Raw genomic sequence first — 20,177 nt, 5'->3', positions numbered from 1 at the left:
TGTTTGTGTGTGTGTGTGTGTGTGTGTGTGTGTGTGTGTGTGTGTGTGTGTGTGTGTGTGTGTGTGTGTGTGTGTGTGTGTGTCTGAGTATGCACATCTATCTAAATCTATAGACACATATTCGCAGAAGATGGAACATCAAGGAATCTAGCAGTGTGCACCAGCATGCTAAACATAAAACTGAACTTCTTAGAATTTTCACAGAATTATTTCCCTTCATTTTACATGCTTTCTGCATTTATATTAGACATCATTTAGAGTATAAGCTTTACTAGAAAAGTTACATTCTTGTGACTAGACTTCTAAAACAAACCATTTGTGTTTCTTTGAAATACAGTACATTCCACTCCATGACATGAACAAGCAGGTCATATAATTTACATTTAAAAAATGTGAAGGAACTATTATTTCATGCTAATGTAGCATTTTCGTAAAACTCGTAATTATTCGTAAATTCTAACTTCACAGACCTTTTTTCTTTCACAGTTTAACATTTTATACAACAATAAATCTTCATTGTAATTTACCATTTACCTGCCAAGGTACTGAATTCACATACCAACTATCAAGGTTATATAAAGGACATAATACTCCAATCCATTAATTATTTTTGGCATGCAAGAGACAATGTCAGCATGACGTCTCTGTGAAGAGCATAGGGTGCTTTGATAAACAGCATTTATTGAAAGTAATTATATATTTATATTCAGGGAAACACAATTAAAGTACAGAAAACTCCAGCTACAAGAATGAAAAGGAACAACGAAATATGGATAGCGAATACATACTGTAGAATGCATTGTTCTATTTCTTTCCTTTTTATTTGAAAAAATGTATATTCCTCCTCTTTACTAAACAGACTAAATGGGCCATAGGGTCTTGATACACCATAGGTTCATAAATTAGTACTAGGCTAACTGCCCTTGCAAGCCATTTTAAGCTTAGTCAATTACTTTTTGTGAGATTCAAACCCTGCACTTTCTGTTTGCAAAGCAAACACCTTAACCATTAGGCTACCCTCCCCATTAAAAATGATGATTTCTAAAATATTAACATTTGTGTTACCATAGTCAACAATATAAAAATCTACATAGGGGAAATTTCTGTGTGGATATACAATGTAATTACAGTTTTTCACCAATTTTAAGAAAAACATCAGGATAATTCTATTAAAAGGGTAGTAAACAAAATTTGTGTAGCAGCTGTCAATATCAGCTGTATAAATTATCTATCTATTTAGAAAAAAAGTGACATTTTGTGCAAGAAAGTTAAAAGTGCCCTTTTAAGGAAAGCATTATTTCAAAGTTACTGAAATCTCAGTGTTTTGCATTCAAGATGAAAAATACTTAGAAATCAAGAATTAAATAGTCATGCTTTCTCTCTCTCTCTCTCTCTCTCTATATATATATATATATATATTTGGGTCCACTTTCAAATCTCAAAATACTGAGATTTTGAATTTCAGTATTTCAAGACTAGAATGTCAAAAATGCAGCTGTTTGAAGCTGCACTTTAAAGAATCTTTATTTCCCGATTCCACTGTAGGTGTGGTGCAGTGTGTAGTCTGTTGTTTGCTGTCTCTTTAAGGGAATGTGTTCTGGGATTTCCACACGGTGGCTGATGCCTGGATATGTATGGAGATTCAGGTAGATGTTCAGCTTTGTAAGATTTTTGAGTACACGTTAGATTTTATTTTTTGGGGGCAGTTGTAGGTTTAGTTTGGGGTAAGTAGGTGGGAGAGTGTGTATGTTAGCACTGAAAGTGGTGATTTTTATACACGTGTAGTGTGTGTGTGTGTGTGTGTGTGTGTGTGTGTGTGTGTGTGTGTGTGTGTGTGTGTTATTAGTGAATGCATGACAGTGTGGAATGGGAGTATAAAACACGTACAAGTAGATTTTTTTTTCTGAGTTAGTGCGACCTCAGAGTTGGTATATTTAAGTAGCAGTGGCAGTGCAGACCTCTACATGGGGGGTCCAGGAGGGCTTACCCCTTCTGCAAAATGGTATGCTTGTTTTATTTGTTTTTATTTATTATTGTTTATGTTGTTATATTGTTGAGGGTTGTGGTTTTACTGTTGTTTTATGTTGTATGGTGTTTCGGTGTTGTGTGGTTTCTTGTTTTTATGGTTATGAACTTCTGGTGTCAATATACTGAAAGTCGAAATTTCAGTATTTTGAGATTCAGTAGTAGACCCATATATATATATATATATATATATATATATATATATATATATATATATATATATATGCAAATATAATATATTCAGTCATTATTGGAACTCTGTTGTGAGTAAGTGGAAACATGCGGACACAAATGATACAAAGCTGATTAGGTGAATAGACATGGATTACCAAGCTGCTGATGGCAGACCTCATTGGCACTTGAGTAGAAGCAAGTGAGCTCATGAGAAGGGTATGATGACATGGCTACTCACATCAGCCACAGGGAGTGTTTAGAAATGAGAACCAAAAACCCATCTAGCCAGTAGGCTTTCAGGCTGGCCTTATGAGTTACAGCAGTGAGAGTTTCTCTAAGCACTTGGTGGGTTATAGGCTGCAGAGGAGGGCTGAAGGTGATAACAGCTTCCCCTGCTACACACTGGACAGCTAGCAATAGCAGGAGGATCAAGGTCTGTAGAGTGGAGGCAAAAGTCTGGTTGTTAGCTCATATTCTCAACTCTCACCTCATATATACCTTCTAAAAATCCAAGTGTATACAGACAGGAAGTGTAGACTCCAAAAAGAGACACCCCGGTCATGAACCAAACTAGACAGCCAATAGCTATGAAGCAGCAATGCTCTATGTTGCAGCAATTTGCTTAATCACTTTTAGATATTACCAGGTAAAAATCACCAAACATGAACATAGGAAATTTATTAACTCAGACAGATGATGACATACCTCAAGCATCCAGCTTAAAATTATGAAACTGACACTGAAAATCTCTTTCAATAAGCTAAATTACCAGGTATATCAGAGAAAAATGTCTTCCAGTTTGGAATGACTGGGCCAGTCATGCTTTTCAAAAATGAAAGCAGCAAATGCTTTGAAATTTTTATACCATTAGGTTTACGTTTTCTAGCAATATATTTGTTAGCCTGTCATAATTAATTTGTTATAAAATGTTAAAAGGTATACTGTAAATTTCTTCAAGAGTGAAAGTCCTTTGTTTACCATGGAACATGATATTATCGCAAAGATTAAAATGATGTCTATAGATATTTATTTAAATGTATACGTATATGTGCAATTTTTAAAGTATTAAACTGGATGTAATATTCTACAAATCGAGTCCCTCCAATAGTTAATTAGATCCCATTAAATGGTTCATCATTTCCTGAGGAATAAAATATCTATAAGAGATTGGATAATGATATTACAAGATAGTCTTTACACTCTAAAATGTGTATATTATTTATCTTACTTTTAAATCAAAGGTTAGTTATATTAAGTCCAGTGGTAAAATTATTGTATCCAAACTGAAAGGAATATACATTAACAAATATAAAGAATTTGATGGAAATAAAATATATTGAAGTTGAAAGGTCAATGAGATGCTTAATATTTTTTTTTAATTACTTAAAAAGTCAAAATTATTATATGACAAAAAAGGTGGCACATGGCCATATAACATTGCTTTAAAACACCGAGGCATGTTATTCCAAGTTGATACTATTTTATTACAATTCTTAAATGCTATTCATCTTCTGTGTTTAGAAAAATTGAATAAATGGCTGCACGTGCACATTGATAAGGATTCTTGTGATGGCTTAAATTAGTTTAAAAACAACATAAACTGATTCAAGTTGAAATTATTGCATGTCAGATGCTGCCACTGTTTTCCCTGAAGCAAATGTAACTTATTGTCAGTGATTCTGTTCACATCTTTAGGCTAGGTGGCACACAATGCCATAATGTACTCATGTAGCATTTCTAAGAATCACCACTTTAAATTTTTAGTTGTATTCCAAAACAAAAGTATGCAATTAAGAAGAATTTCCCTTTAGCAGTATTTACACAAAAAGATTAGTCCTGAAATATTGGAAGGCATATCTACCATTCCTGTTACCACCTTTTCCAGAATAAGTTATATGGTAGTGTGTTTCTTCAATTTACTGTTGAGAAGTATTAACTTAATAATCAACAATGCAATTATATTTATTGATTTATTTTTGCTGTGTGTGTGTATGTGTGTGTGTGTGTGTGTGTGTGTGTGTGTGTGTGTGTGTGTGTGTGTGTGTGTGCGCGCATGTGGTTAATGCTTGTGAAATTAATAAATAAAATGTTTCAAAAATAAATTATAGAGTTTAGTGAATATATATAAATATATATATATATATATATATATATATATGTGTGTGTGTGTGTGTGTGTGTGTGTGTGTGTGTGTGTGGGTCCCGTACGAAATTCTGAATGCACTATATCCCGATGCCCAAAATACTGAGATGAAAAGCCCGAAACTCCACATTACTGAAACGTTGAAAGCGCAAAATTTAAAATCGCAAAACTAATACATACATACAGCACACACACAAACATACACACACCCTCCCCACATAACCAGACAACCCACCCTACACTAAAGATAAGCAGGGAGGGCTTCGCTCCCTTGCACCCCCCACACCACCCCTACTTTATTATTCTAACTCCGAGATCACACAAACATATACACAAGGCAAACTCACACCCACACATTACAGTCCCTCACACACACAGACACACACACACACACACACACACACACACACACACACACACACACACACACACACGCACACACACGCACACACACGCACACACCACAGTCAAAACACACACTTGTACACACTAAAGCCCCTCACAAACACACTTACGCACCCACATACTTACCTGAACCACAACACCAGAAGTGCTAACTCAAAATTCCTTAACATCGAGATTTTGAATTTCACGTTTCTGGTCTTTCGGTAATGTGGGGTTTCAGGCTTTTCATCTCGGTATTTTGGACATCAGGATTCTGTGCATTCGGGATTTTGTAGAGGACCCATATATATATATATATATATATATATATATATATATATATATATATATATATATATATATACACACACACATATATATATGTGTGTGTGTATGTGTGTAAATATATACACGCATACACATATTTTTGTAGTCACACGGTTTCATACACATACATTCCTGCAACCTATTCTTATTGTCTTCTGCTTCTACTAGGTCCCTCCTATCTTTGTATTTTACCGTGACCATTTTACCTGAAAGTTTTCCTTTATATCACAAATCTTCTTAAAAACATGCTCGTTTAAATATGCTTCTTCTTGTCATTATCTGAAACTCTGCATTCAGTTTGCCATTTTTTTCCTGTATCTGTTTATCATTTGCTCGCCCTCCTTCTTTGGCAATTATAAAGCTTCCACTGACAGCCATTTTGCCTTCACACTTTTCTTTGTTTTGAAATATTTTTTGACACATCATGGCCAATAAAAACAAACTTTTGTTTGTAGTTCTTCAAGCACTCCTGCTTGTGGTGGATCCAGTGTGCTGGATAACAGAGAAGGCAAGAGAGTTCAAGAAAAATACTTATGTTTATTAAAGCCTTTGACTATGTGGACCATATCAAACTATGGCAAGCTTTAGATAAGTGTGGATACCAGGTCACCTTATTTTATCTTTTGAGGAATATGAATGAAGAACAAGAAGCAACAATTAGAATTAAACAAGGAATAACAAATTTCTTCAAGAACTTAAAAAGAATGTGACAAGGCTGTGTACTGTGGACATACTTGTTTAATTTATATGCTGAATATGCCATACAAAATGCTGGATTAGACAAATCAATTGCTGAAATCAAAACTACTGGAAAAATGTTGACAACCTCATATATCCAGAAAGTAGCAACTAATGAGTGAAAGTTAGAAAGGAGTAATCAAACCAAAAAATTGATAAATTAGAAAGGTAATTGCCTATGGTATAAGTATGTGAGTCTATATTAGTTTGCTGAATTACAATTTCAGCGAACACGTATTCATTGACCTTTATTCAGCGAAAATCACTTCTGCAATTCACTGAATAATCCAAGGGCAAAGATATACCTGCCCCATAGCCCAATGGACCCAAAACTTACTAAATCAAATCCACTCATGTGGGTGGCTTCATACCCCCCAACTATATATACTAACTCTGAGGTCACACTACAGTGGAGAAAAGGACAAAGTTGTGTAGTTGGCCAATTATGTCTTTGCCCTTAGAATATTCAGTGAATCACAGAAGTGATTTTTGCTGAATAACAGTCGATGAATACATGTTCACTGAAAAGACAGTTTGGTAAACTAATATAGACCCAAGTATTTATGTGACTGTTAAGTGGATATATATATATATATATATATGTATATATATATATATATATATATATATATATATATATATATATATGTGTGTGTGTGTGTGTGTGTGTGTAAATGCACAAACAAAAAATACTGCAGGCACTGACTACTTAAATTAGCTGTTAAATTTAAAGAGTGTGTTAACCAGAGGTAGTCTAGACTAATATACAAACAACCAACATATTTAAAAAAAAGAGTATTGCACAATATGTTAATCAATTACTGTTTTGTGGGATAATAAAACACTACTCTTCAAAAAAAAAATAAATAAAATTATGTCATCTAGTCCAATAGATTATTTACAAATGGATGGGGAAGAACTGGAGTAAGTGACGGATTTTAATTTCCTGGGCTCAAACCTCTGCAAATGTGGATTCCAACAATGAAATTAAAAGACACTTGCTTCTTGTAAGGAAAGCTATTGTAAATCTGGACAAGATTTTAAAAAGCAAAGCTACCACATTATTAGTAAAGGTCCTCATAGTAAAAGCTATGGTTTTGCCACTAGCAACACATTGCATATAGCTGTGAGAAATGGACTACAAGTAAGGCTGCACTATGGAAAATGTGATGCTTTTGAACTACGGTGTTGGAGAAATCTTTTGAGAATTCCAAATGCTAAAAAGAAGTTAAAGTCAGTCGATATTTAAGGAAATAAACCCATCCTGTTCATTGGAAGGTCTGATAGGAAAACTAAACATCAAAAACTTTTTGCCACATAATATGAAGACAAGATTTAGAGGGAAAACACCGATGTAAGGAAAGACTGAAGAAAAAAGAAGGAGATATTAGAAGCTAAGATGGATGGATGTATACTTCTAAACTGTGCAGATTTTTACAGAATGTTCAGAGTTTTGCCTCACATTTTTGATCTGCTTCTCATAAAATTTGTGATTTTCTGGCAAATCACTGTGATGAGCTGATGATTGAAATCAATAAATAATGGCATATATTTGAGTTTCAGACTTCAAATCCTTCAGAAAAATGCATGTTAACCCAAACCTTGTTATTTTAACAACTTTCTATGTTTATAAAAGCAATATTTAAAATTTGTCCATATTTTTTGGCCTTTGTCCCCCCATTTTGTCAGGATGTGTCCAGATTTCTAGCACTAAGAGTTTGAGAGGTATAATGGCCAGCATTACTGAAGTAAAGAATATGAATCTGCAAGAATCTGAAGAAACTTTCAGTTAACTCCACTACATACACATAAATGTTTACATAGCATGTAAACAGCTGCAGTGATTCAGCTGTACTCCATAGGAACAAGTGTAGGACAAATCCATATGGCGGGACCATAATATCAGTAAGCTTTGCAATAAAAGGAAAATAAGCTTGACCAAAAACAAGAAGAGTAATTCCTAGAATGCTAGAGCCCTTGTCAGTAAAATAAAACTCATGAGCACAATCAAACCCTCCAAAGCCAAGTTTGAGGCTAAAATGGCTACCCAAGTCAAAGGCAGTCACAAGGTCTTTTTAAGTTATGTTCATTATTTCAAAAGCACAACACATTAATGCACTGAGCTGACTGTGAATGATGTTACCTACACTGAGAATGAAGATATAGCTAACCTATTGGCCAATAAATTTAACTCTAATTTTACCCCTCTGTCCACTCTGGTTTTCCCTTAAGGTATACCTGAAACTGGCTGCCCTTCAGTTGTCACACAAGACCACATCCTAAAAGTGCTATCAAATGCTAAAAATACTGCATCGATGGGTCTTATATTTTGCAGAGGATAACACTGTCATGGAACAGACTCTCCAATCGCATAAAACAAAGTTTATCCCTCTTCATTTTCGACCACAAGTTAATCTACAGATGGGGAACAAAATATTTACCCGATGACTGCCCCTTGTACAACTAATGAACACATGCAGCTCCTAAATGCTTTACCCCATGCATGTGTCCCCTCAAATTATCTATGGTATGATCCCAGTTATTCCCATTAGGGGTAATATATAATTATTGACCTAGGGATGGGTAAGGCTGATCAATAACCAAATGGCATAGGTTATTTCAAGCCAATTTCTCTTGTTTCGGAGTTTTATTGCATTACAAAGTTCCCAGTGAAGCCATTGCAAAAAGAGGTTAAGGATTCTCTTTCCCTCTTCCTATGGCAAAACAGCTTCAACATTATAGAATCACAGTGTTATCCTGATCTTAATAAACTAAGACATGTTAACTTGGGGAGCAAACAATTCATATAATTTAATGGATAAACTAAGAATGACAATAATGGGAAGGAGTACATCTGCCAAAATTGTGAATGTTCTTAAAAATGCATATTATTCAACACATTTGGACCATGCATTTCTTTCCCTTAAGAGAGAAACATACAGTTTGCAGTACAAGCCTTTGGCTGGGCGTATAAATCTATAAGTTTAAATAAACTTTTTTTTTAATCAGAAAAGGGGAATTAACTAGCTTAAAGAAGTGCAATGTGATTTGAGTTTGCCTAATCACTTCGGATGGTGACAGATCCAGATCTTGAATGTACGTATCTGACAGCTCCTTGTTAGGAAGGTTCAATCCTTTTACTGTCTTTGCTTAGGAAACAGGAAAAGTGCAAAGTAAAGGAAATACTTCTGTCAGCGAGTAGAGAAAGTTAGAAGCATTCAGTCAATATGCTGACTGGAGAAACTATTTTAGGGTTTTATGAATGTTATTTAGAAAAATAAGAGAAAGGGAGACAGTTATACTAGTCGGATATGCTAAAAGGAATCCATCATCATCATCATCATCATCATCATCGTCAACATTTTTTTATAGATAAAAAAGAAAGTTACAGATGGTGCTGTCCAGAACTGACAACTGAAATTCAGGGTTGGTTTTATCCAGCTTTCTATCCATGGCTTGGCATTAAAACTCTGTTATGGACAACTGAAATTCAGGACTGGTTTTATCCTGCTTTCTGTCCGTGGCCTGGCATTAAAACTCTCGGTAATATTTTACATTTCATGCCTGGGAATTACCAAACCTTTGAGGGGAGAGCACAGTTACTGAGCTAATCCCCCGCCCACCAAAAAGAGTTGAAACAATTATTGCTTGCCTCACTGTTTTAGGTGTATTGCCCTTTCTCCTTGAGTGATGGTGCTGTCTCCAATATATTCTGTCCAGATGTTTTCATATAACAGCTTAGGGCCTGATATCCATCATTACACTTTCTTCCTTACACACCTGAGCTGAACTGGTATTTCATGAATTTTGATTTCTCACTGTTCTCTCTTACCGTAAGTACTTTTCAGAATTAGATATACTGAGCAATGTGCACAGAGTTAGCCACTCTGGTCACTACTGGAGTGTTAATTGTTTTTTACCTGTCCAAAATGAGAGTAGCAGGTCTTAGCATCTAACATCATGCTTCTCCTAGAAGCCCCTTTCATGCTGATATTAGCCAGTCTGTGGGCCTCTTTTGCACCATTACTCATCCAGAGTGGCAACCTGCTAATTTCATGAGCTCTTTATCAGACAGAACAGGTAAGTAATAATGCTTACCTGAAGTCACATCTGTTATTCCACTTAATATTTTGACTATCATCACCTCCACTATCCTCAGCTTATTGGACCTCTGATTTTTGCACTAAATTCAAAAGCCTGAATTCTTCAGTATCCAAAGTAGTACTTTAGTCCAGTGGATGATAGTTGTTTGCTTCACCAACAGACAAAACACCCAAGTGTTAACTTATTGACTGTCACTGCTGAAATGTACTACATAATTTAACACATCAGGGAATTATCACCATATTAATAACATATGCATTACCGTCAACACAAATGAAGATTATTCATCTGATGGCTTATTAAATGGAAGGATTACAGTAGAACAAACTACAACACACCTGAAACAACAATTTACACTGTTTGATGCAATATATTAACTTTATTTAAGTGGCTGTGTCCAAGCACTGTACAAATCATACAACACCACAAAAAATAAATGAAGAAGAAAGGGGTAAAATAGACATGACATAAAGCAAATAAAGTACAAATAATATGAAAACATGAGCAACACAGATGTGAAACACACATACATACACACACACACATGAATCATAAAGTTTAACAAATAGTACTCACAAGCAGAAGATAAATAATAGGCCAACTCCAAAAGAGCATTTTTCTAAACCATTTGGTTATGCAAATATGACCCACAACAAAAATAGTAGGAACCACTGCAGGGCAGCTCAAAAAGGTATGTTTTGAGAGAAGTACAGCATATCACAGGCCACTAAAGTTTAAATTCCAACTACAATTCTCTGTTTTGATCTGTGTCTAACATATGTGTGTATACCATGTCTAGCTTAAAAAAAAATCAGAATAAGAATGCATCTTAGATCCTTAACTACAAAGTCTACAGTCTGATCTGAAATTGTGTTTGTTTCATTGTTTAAAAACTCTTTGTTAGCTCAGTAGTACTTTCTGCTTACCCATCATCAATGGCTTAAGCGGCAGAATCAGCAGTGTCTACCTTTAGCCAGCTCTCATTAGGCCACTTATTGAATACAGTGCCTCCTTTGGCATGTATCATTCCAGACACATGCAACAACTGGAGCACACACACATATACTTCATTAAAAGGATACAAGGCCTAAACAGCATGTCTTACATGGACCGAATCAAAGTCCTGTCACTAAACACTGTATCCTACAGACTGCTAAGATGTGACATGTGTTTGGCATACAAGGCATTCTCCAACCCATTACTGATGGATTTACTGAACCAGCAAGTCAAATGGAATCAGAAATACTCATACTGGTTCTAAACCTCTTCTGCAACTCTATGGATAAAAAGTAGAAAATTTACCCCAGGACTGCCCTTTGTACTACTAATGGACACAGGCAGTTCCTAAATGACTTATCCCTTGCATGGGTCCCCTCAAATTATCTATGGTATGATCCCAGTTATTCTCATTAGGGGTAAAATATAATTATCAATCATGGGATGGCAAGGCCAGTCTCTAACAAAATGGGATAGGTTAATTTAAGGCAAAAAAGTAATTGGCTGGACTTAAAATGGCCCACAAAGACAGCTCGCCTAGTACTTACCTATGACTCTGTGAACATAATGATGCCTTGTGCTTCCCATACATTTCCTTGGGACTAAAGTGCTCCTGTGTAAAACACTGCAAACTGCTACCGATGCAGTTTGTCGCCTACTAAACGTATTTACTCTAGAAGGATCACAACTGTGAATCAAATTTGGATTAAAGAAGCTATAGCATGAATTATACTGTTTTAACTTTACCATGATTTTAATACAGCCACTGGGAATGAAGATAGTATGAAATAAGAAAATCTGAATTAAATAGTACACACGACGGATACAGATCTTACACTTTATTAGTGCCTAGATCAAAGTCTTAGTAGGTGAGCAGCATACATGTAAACAGTGAATGACATCAAGCATGTATGAAGACGCTCAAAAGAAATTTTCAGTAGCGACTGGCAGCTATTAGAGAATATGTAAATGACTTGGTGTCTTGGCCACTTCAAAGACTCAAACAATGCCGATATAAAGAGTAGACAAAGAAATGTGTGTCATAAAGAAACATGCGATTCCTGAAATATTATAGCTGTAAGTATGTTCTTTACTATACGTATCACATTTACATGGACACTTATGTCACAAAGGTAATGTTGTTTTAGTTTTATAATCCTTATCAAGAGAATCTGTAGTTCATTAGTAGATACATACAAATTTCTGTGGTTGATGTGCATTTCCTCTGGAGATAACTATATCAGAAAACGAAAGACCATGTTTGAGAACTCAGAAATGAACTGGTAGATGTTAAATTGGCCACTCTTGCAGGACTACTCAGATATCACTTCTTAAAGACTCTAATTCCGATAAATTACATTTATTCTAAGGCTTGCAGAACACTTTAAAAATTCAGTTCATATCATTCAGATACAATCTGATACACTTTTATAGACTGAATGTACTTCTACATAATTCCATACTTTAAATGTTGATAAGGACTGGTTTAGCATATGAGTGTAGATGTCTGTACTATACAATCTGTTAAATATAACTGCTATCTACTTCGTCAAGCATTTATGTCATGCTAATGCATGTATTATTTGTTTTCACTCTCTCAGCTTCTTCCAGTTTTGCTATATGACTTTGTCAAAGAATTTTTAAATTGCTTGCCAAAAAGCATTTCCCTTTAACTTTGTAAAATCCATAAGCAATTTGCTTCTAGGCTTCTATCAATACCTTAAAATGTCAGAAAATTATTTTTGAGGCAGTATTTACTTAAGCATTGTGTTCTGGTTAAATTATACATCCGTTCTACTACAAGAACATCAAAATAATTCCCCACAGGTAGAAGCAATTTAATTTTACACAACATTGCTCTCTCCTGAAATGGAGCCTCTGTAATGAAATAAAGCACTATCCCTAGGTTTAGGTAGTCAATCAAAATGGTAATTTAGTGAACCTAATGTTTCCACTATATTCTTTGTTTTTTTATAAGTAAAACAGGAAAGTTTGCTAGTCTTTTTTTATCCTTATATAGGGCATCACAATTTCTAGCAGTCTAATAAAGTATTATTATTTTAAAATATAAACATGTTTAAAAGATCCTGTAACAACTTTATGGTAAACTTTACAAATATTTACATTCCCTTCCTTCTATCTACAGGTGCTATTTCTTTTTCTGCTATATATAAACATAATCTATATTCTATAGCATGCTTATCTTCATATTTCCATAGTTTGCTTACATGATATCAGATCTTCCATCTTCAGCAACATCATTTGTGGTTCTGAAACTTTTTTAGTGTCATAAATATATCTGACATGACTTGTAGACAGTTGTCCAGGGATTAAAGGGAAAGTGACTATATTTATAGAAATACCTTTATTGACAAATAAATAAAAAATATCAATATACAAAGGTCGGGGCTATGAAAAGATTAATCCAATGCAGTACATATGTGCATCATATACATAAGAAGGGCATCTAATGGGATTATCAAAGGTTCTTGTTATGTTAGGTCGACTTTAGAGTGCCATTGATTATGTACAGTAGACTGCAAAATAATTGTCTGTAATATAGGCATAAGTCAAGCCCTGAATTACAAAATCATAACACAGCCACACAGGAGTCAATGAAACACTTTTTAGAAGAAGAAAATAAAGGATACCAACAACATAGGTTGCATCCTCACCCATGTTTATCACAGCAAAATTTAACACACTTAGACAGCAACCTGGATAAAGTGAATCGAGATAACTTTCTGCCTATTTTATGAAGAGTATTATACACAAACAATGGTGCACCTTTTCTGAAATACTGATAAAAAATATCAGATCCATACATTGCAACATATATTCTCCCTTACCAGAATTGAGAAAAAAATAGAGAAAAAAAATATGAGAAGGTTTGCAGACTGGTTGAGGTTGGCTTCCATAGCTACTTTGGGCATGAAAGATGGGTTTGTTTAGTGGACTTCATACTTTTGTGAAGTACCAAGTATTGTGGTGTTAAACATCAATCCTGAAGTCTGAATTTCTTAAAGCCACTAAAAAACAGTTTTCCAAGGCAGGAATTTTAGTACTACTCTAGATGATGATTCAGAAGGATGGAGTGTGGGTTTCTCCAGTGGAAAATGCAGGTCCAATAGAAGTACATGTTTCCTTACCGGGGAACTGTTTAGAAGGATTCCCCTTAAAATGCCTTACAAACCATGAGTGAAGCTAGTGAGGCACTCTGAAACCTCTGGTAGAACTTCAAAATAGACAACATATTTTTTAATAGAAAAACAGCTCAATTCCATGTCATATCTTTGGATCAAATAATCAATCACTGCAGGGACTGGAACCAAAAGGGGATCCAACTATTTTTCTAAGGCCCCAACTGAAAAAAAGTTTCCACTTACTCTTGCATTTTTTCTTAGTACTGGGTTTCTGGGCAAATAACTGGATATGAGTGACCCTATCCAGGTAAGCCACATTTATAACCATTACTGGATTTGAGCAAACCAAGCAATTAAGCTAAGGTTATGGAAGTCCAGGTGAGGCTTGCTGGATGGGTGAGATAGCAGAGTTCTGAACAGCCTTAGTCAGAGAGGATTCTTCAAAAAGACAGGCCAGAGCAAGGGAAATTAAATTTATCAGGGCTAATATGAGACTATGAAACTGACTCTGGCTTGCTTGCTGTGGCTTTCTGTATGAACTTGGGAATAACAGGAAAGGCTGGAAAGGCATACTGGAGATACAGAAACTTCTTTTGTGGTTGAATTGCTGTTTCAAAAGAGGAATCAGGAAAAATACTTCATTGAGCTTAGCGCTGATCAGGGAGGAAAACAGATGACAGCAAGGCTTCCTCAGTCAGCAAAATAGGATCTTCACCACTATCCAGCTAAGAGACCATAGGTGTGGTATCGGCAAGCAACCTATCCACGAAGGAGTTGGCTTCTCCAGGAATATTACCTTACTTACAAGTTTCCTATATGCATCCACAATTTAACTACCCTTCAATGCTACAAAAAACTTTCAAAATAAAATGCACAAGAAGGTCTTCATTACTTGGGAAGGAAAAAACTTTATTTGTTGGCAACAATGCATTAACAATCAAATGGTTATAGAAAGCCAGCATATAATAAGAAAGTTTGAACTTTCTACATCAGATTGGCTTACACTTCAAAATGTATTAACATAGTCACAAGATCTATGCAGAATGACAACTAATTCATCCTTCAGAGATAGGCCTAAATTTATAAAACAACTATTTGAACTAATTTATAATAATCAAAACTGGGAAAACTTAACATCAAAATTATATAATATTTTAATAAATTATAAAGTCAAAACTAATCAAACATTTTGGAATCATATCTCTAGAGGACATTCAATAAATTTATCCATGGAAAATAAGATGAAAATATTAAATTCTATTAAACTAACATCTAATATGCAGTTCTGGAGAATTTACACATGGAAATTTCTGCATAGAGCTTTTTATACACCCAACAAGTTAGTAAAATTCAATTCTTCTAATACTGCCATGTGATGGAGATGTTTACAAACATGCAAAGCAGATTGGATACATATTTTTCATGATTGTTCTAAAGTTAAAAATTTTTGGGAACACATTGGTAACTTCTTACAAGCAATATTTTCAGATTCTTTTGTAATAAATAGATCTTTATTTTTGTTAAATGTCAATGAGAATCTAGAATTAAACAACAACAATCTTTATTTACTATGGAACATTCTTGTGAAAATGGAAATCTAACTCTGAACCATCCTTCGAAGAATTTTTGTCACTACTGAAAGAAACTGCACTCATGGAAAATAAAGTTAAAGAACTAAGGATTATACCTAAGCAATGGAACAATAATCCATGGAAAAAAGTATTGATTGTTAAAGAAAAGAGGAAATGCTTTTCCCTTTTATTTATGTGATATTATTATGATTGGATTGGATTTTTATATAATCAAACCTCAGGACAATGTAAATATTGTATATAGTCTTATTTTAGTTGTTAGATAAGGTATTAATAACATAGATGTTAAAAAATATTAATATATATATTTATTGTTTGAAAAATTAATAAAAAATTTGAGTAAAAAAAAATCACACTTAAACAAACCTGAAAGGTGTTATAAGAAAATTGTCAAGTGTGCCACTGACCTACTAGTAAAATACATCATGCATAACACCTTAGCAGCTGCACTGGCTACCATAAATGTCTCATGACTTAAAACCATAACATCCTAAATGAATCAAACACTATCAAGCAATTAGCAATGTTATCCAAAGACATAATCCAACAATACAACCCTGATCACAAAATTTAAATCAAATATTAAGGACCAAGCTATTACCAACCATGGTGACTACTTATACCTATTACTTGCAGCAAAACTATGAAAGTCTATTACCTCAGTTCTCAAAACAGAAAAAAAGTTTCTAGTACAGAAATTTAAAAAATGGCCTAACTGATACATACAACTGTTTTGACACCAAAATATAACCTAAAAATAAAAGAAAACCATATAGCAGGATATTACTTAACTTCAACAGGGAACTGCTCCTGCAGTTACCTCTGAACTAATATAACTTTTTAGGTGAATACCAGGCTAACTGTCCTGAAGGGCCATTTTAAGCCTAGCCAATAACCTAAGGTCGAAATCAAACCCTGCACTTTGTGTCTATGACGTGAAGACCTTAACCATTATGCCAAACACACCCAGATGAAACTGTACAAGATAATGCAACTGAATTCCTCTAAACTTAGCCAAATTACATGAACCCATAAATTAACATGCCATATTCCACATATTTGTTGGTATATAGACAGGCTTACCATGAGGCTGAAGCCTTAATACAGACATTTTTCTTCTCATCATAAGACTTTCTGACTCTTAGACTGCCTTACTGCTGAAGGTTTCCAGTTATCATGAGCCTTCAGAGCAGACAACAATCTTGCTGGCAGAGCTGACAGAGCTGGTTATTGCTAATAAGCCATGCCCCACCTCCAAAATGCCAGCAACTCCCAGTTTATCCTACCAAGCCAAGAAATTTTTCACTTTTGTAAGAAAAAGTGAATACTGTCAAAAAGCAGCAGTCACCCATTCGCTTCTATGGAAGCAGTTAAGGTGCAGGCAAGTTCATCAAAGTCATGGGAGTTGAGGGAGGTGGTGTTCTAGTGTTTGTGTGTGTGTGTGTGTGTGTGTGTGTGTGTGTGTGTGTGTGTGTGTGTGTGTGTGTGTGTGTGTGTGTGTGTGTGCATGTCTTCAGGGGCATGGATGAAGCTGCATGCATACTTGTGTGTGTGAGTGTCTGGGTGGTTGCACTAGGGGGAGGTTACGTAGAGAATCAAGAGTCTGGATATGGTGTGTGTGTGTGTGTGTGTGTGTGTGTGTGTGTGTGTGTGTGTGTGTGTGTGTGTGTGTGTGTGTGTGTGTGTGTGCACGTGTGTCTGGGTAGTTGCACTAGGGGGGTTATGTAGGGAATCAAGATTCTGGATATGTGCATGTGTGTCTGTGTGATTGCACTAGGGGGGTTGTGTAGGGAATCAAGGGTCTAAGTGTGTGTGTGTGTGTGTGTGTGTGTGTGTGTGTGTGTGTGTGTGTGTGTGTGTGTGTGCACGTGTGTGTGTGTGTGTGTGTCTATGCATGTGTGGGTATGTATGTGTTTGTGTGTTGGGTTGCTTTGAATGGGTGAGTTTCAATGTGGGTGATCGACGTGGGAGGGGATTGCTTATTAATAAGTAGATGTATGTTTGTGTGGGAAAGTCTGGGAGTATGTACATGTGTGACAGCATGCATGGAAATGTGTTATGTGTATGTATGTATGTATGTGTATATGCACATGTTTTAATTTTTTTATATTAGGAATTATTCTCCCTGGGATTCTGCTGAAAAGTGACTGTTAGATCAGTTAGATTGTTTAGGTTAACAAACAGAAAGAAAGAAAGAAAGAAAAATAAAATTTGGAAATGATCATAGGACAAGGTCCATTCTCACAATCTCATTGCCTCTTGATACGGGGTTAAAAAAGTATTCCTCCATGTCTGTTCATATACCACACCACTGCTGTGTTGTGGAAGTGGAAAAACATTACTCGTCAAGGTAAGGAATCTTACAAGGTGGATTGTAAGATTAAAGCAGCCTTCATTTCCAGGACATCTATATGCAAACTGGCCTCATTCAGTAACCACACATTATGGACTACATTGTGGACCACCTACCCTGGACAGCTGCACCTATCCCAAGGACTAAAGCATCTGTGGTGATAGTCACCAATGGGTTGAGAATATGAAAGGAACTGCCCAGAGTGGGAGAAAGAGAAGTTAGATTTTTAGAAGCAACTAAGCCAGTTGCCTTTGAAATGTTATTGAAATTCTGATGCTGTCCAGCATCAAGTCCAAGCACAAGCTCTATTATGAGTGGACAGAACAGTCCACTGCAGAACACCCATGCAGTATCTTACAAATGGAATTTGAAAAACTGTGGCTGTCATGAGGCTCAAAGCCTTGAGGCACACATAGCCATTGAAATTGTTCTGGAGTGAAAGCACTATCTATTGTTTGAATGACAAAAGGAACTCTTTCCAGGAGAAGTCTGGCCTTGCAATGAAGTATATTCAGTAAACAACCTCTTAATGTTATCGTTTGTGAAGGCTGCATCTGAAATTTAGTAAGGTTTACAGTGATCCCTGAGGACTGAAACTCTGTCATTAGAGAATCCCTGGCAGAAAATAGCTTCTCTGAAGTTGGAGTGGCTAGGAGCTAGTTGACTAGGTATGGAAAGACCTTGATATCTTGCAGACTCTGGTTGACTGCAGCTACAGCCATGCATTTTTGTGAATACCCTGGTGAGCAGAAGATAGTCCATAAAAAATTATCCTGGAACTGGCAGTTCCTCGCTGCTAAGCAGAAGTGTAAGAACTCCATTGACTTAGTAGTGATCCTTATGTATAGACATATATCTGGGGGGCCCAAAAAGTATATTCAATCTCCTTTTGACAAGCAAGGAAGAATAGACCACACCATGGCCGTCTAAGAAATTTTATTTGGGATGAGTTGGCTGAAACCACTTAAATATTGAATGGACCTGATGATTTTATTCTGTTTTGGCACCAAAAAGAATCTGAAGGAGTATATGGATATACTGATCTGACCCCTAGATTACTCTTTACTAAAATGCTCAAGGCCAGCTTCAATGCCACCCTCCTCTAATAAGGTGTCAAAGGATAAGTTCCCACTACTAAAGGTGTCTCAGAACAAAGTACAAACAAGGCAAAGAGATACGCAGTACACCACCACAATTAAAATGTTCCAACTTTAATAAACAAATTAAACAACTCACTAAAACTGTCACAAAAGTTTAAAAGCAGATGAACCATCAAATGATAAGTGCTTTCGGCAGGATTGCCTTCTTCAGATTATGTGTACTCAGTATCTCTTTGCCTCCTCTGATAAGGAGGGACTTCAGGAAGTTGATGAAAATGTAGCTTTAGGGGGAAAGAAAAAAATAGTAGACTCTGGATACAATGTCAAATATCCATCTGTCATGTGCTATGGCCTCTCACACTGGCAGATGAAAGGATAAAAGCCACTTAACTGCCTCTAGCGAGGAACAGTTTTCAAGTGCTCAGGGAGCTTGTTGCCATCTCTCTGACTGGGGACTTTGGAATTTCTGATTTAGGTAGAATTTCTGATTTAGGTGGGAATCTGTATCATCCACTCATAAACCAACACAGGAGCCACCACCATGCTTATCTGCTAGTTTTGCTACTACTGGCCATGCCTGAACCCCATCTGATGTGGATTCTTCTTTGCCATGGAAATTGAAAAGGGGTAATAAGGAACAATAAACTTGATGCCACCTTTCACCTTTCTCCAGATTCTCCTTAACTAGAAGTCTGAATTATCCATACCCATTAAAGAGGGCATTAAGAAAAATAAGCTTAGAATTCTCTACAAAATTGCTTAGGTAAAGCCAGGTGTGATAGCATGCAGTGACTCTGAAACCCGCTGTCCTCGATATACTATATACTGTATCTGTTGTGAGATGCATGGTGAAGTTTCTCATAGTGAAGATTGTAGCTGCATACGTACTGAGCTTTTTTAAAGCTCTACATCTGGCCTCTTCTCCAGTGACTGGAACATCTCGTCCACAATGGTATGCAGGACTCTCAGATTATGTGCATGGAAGCTAAGTGCCCTTAGAGTGTACACGAGGGACATAAAGATTTGCTTCCCATAATGGTCCATAGCCCTAGGCTCCTTCTCTGGACGTTACATCACAGGGATCTGCAGTGTGGCAGCC

This window comes from Protopterus annectens, chromosome 7.part0, assembly GCF_019279795.1.
Source record: "Protopterus annectens isolate FY-2018-M chromosome 7.part0, PAN1.0, whole genome shotgun sequence".
Classification (NCBI taxonomy): Eukaryota; Metazoa; Chordata; order Ceratodontiformes; family Protopteridae; genus Protopterus; species Protopterus annectens.
This window is presented reverse-complemented; position numbering follows the sequence as displayed.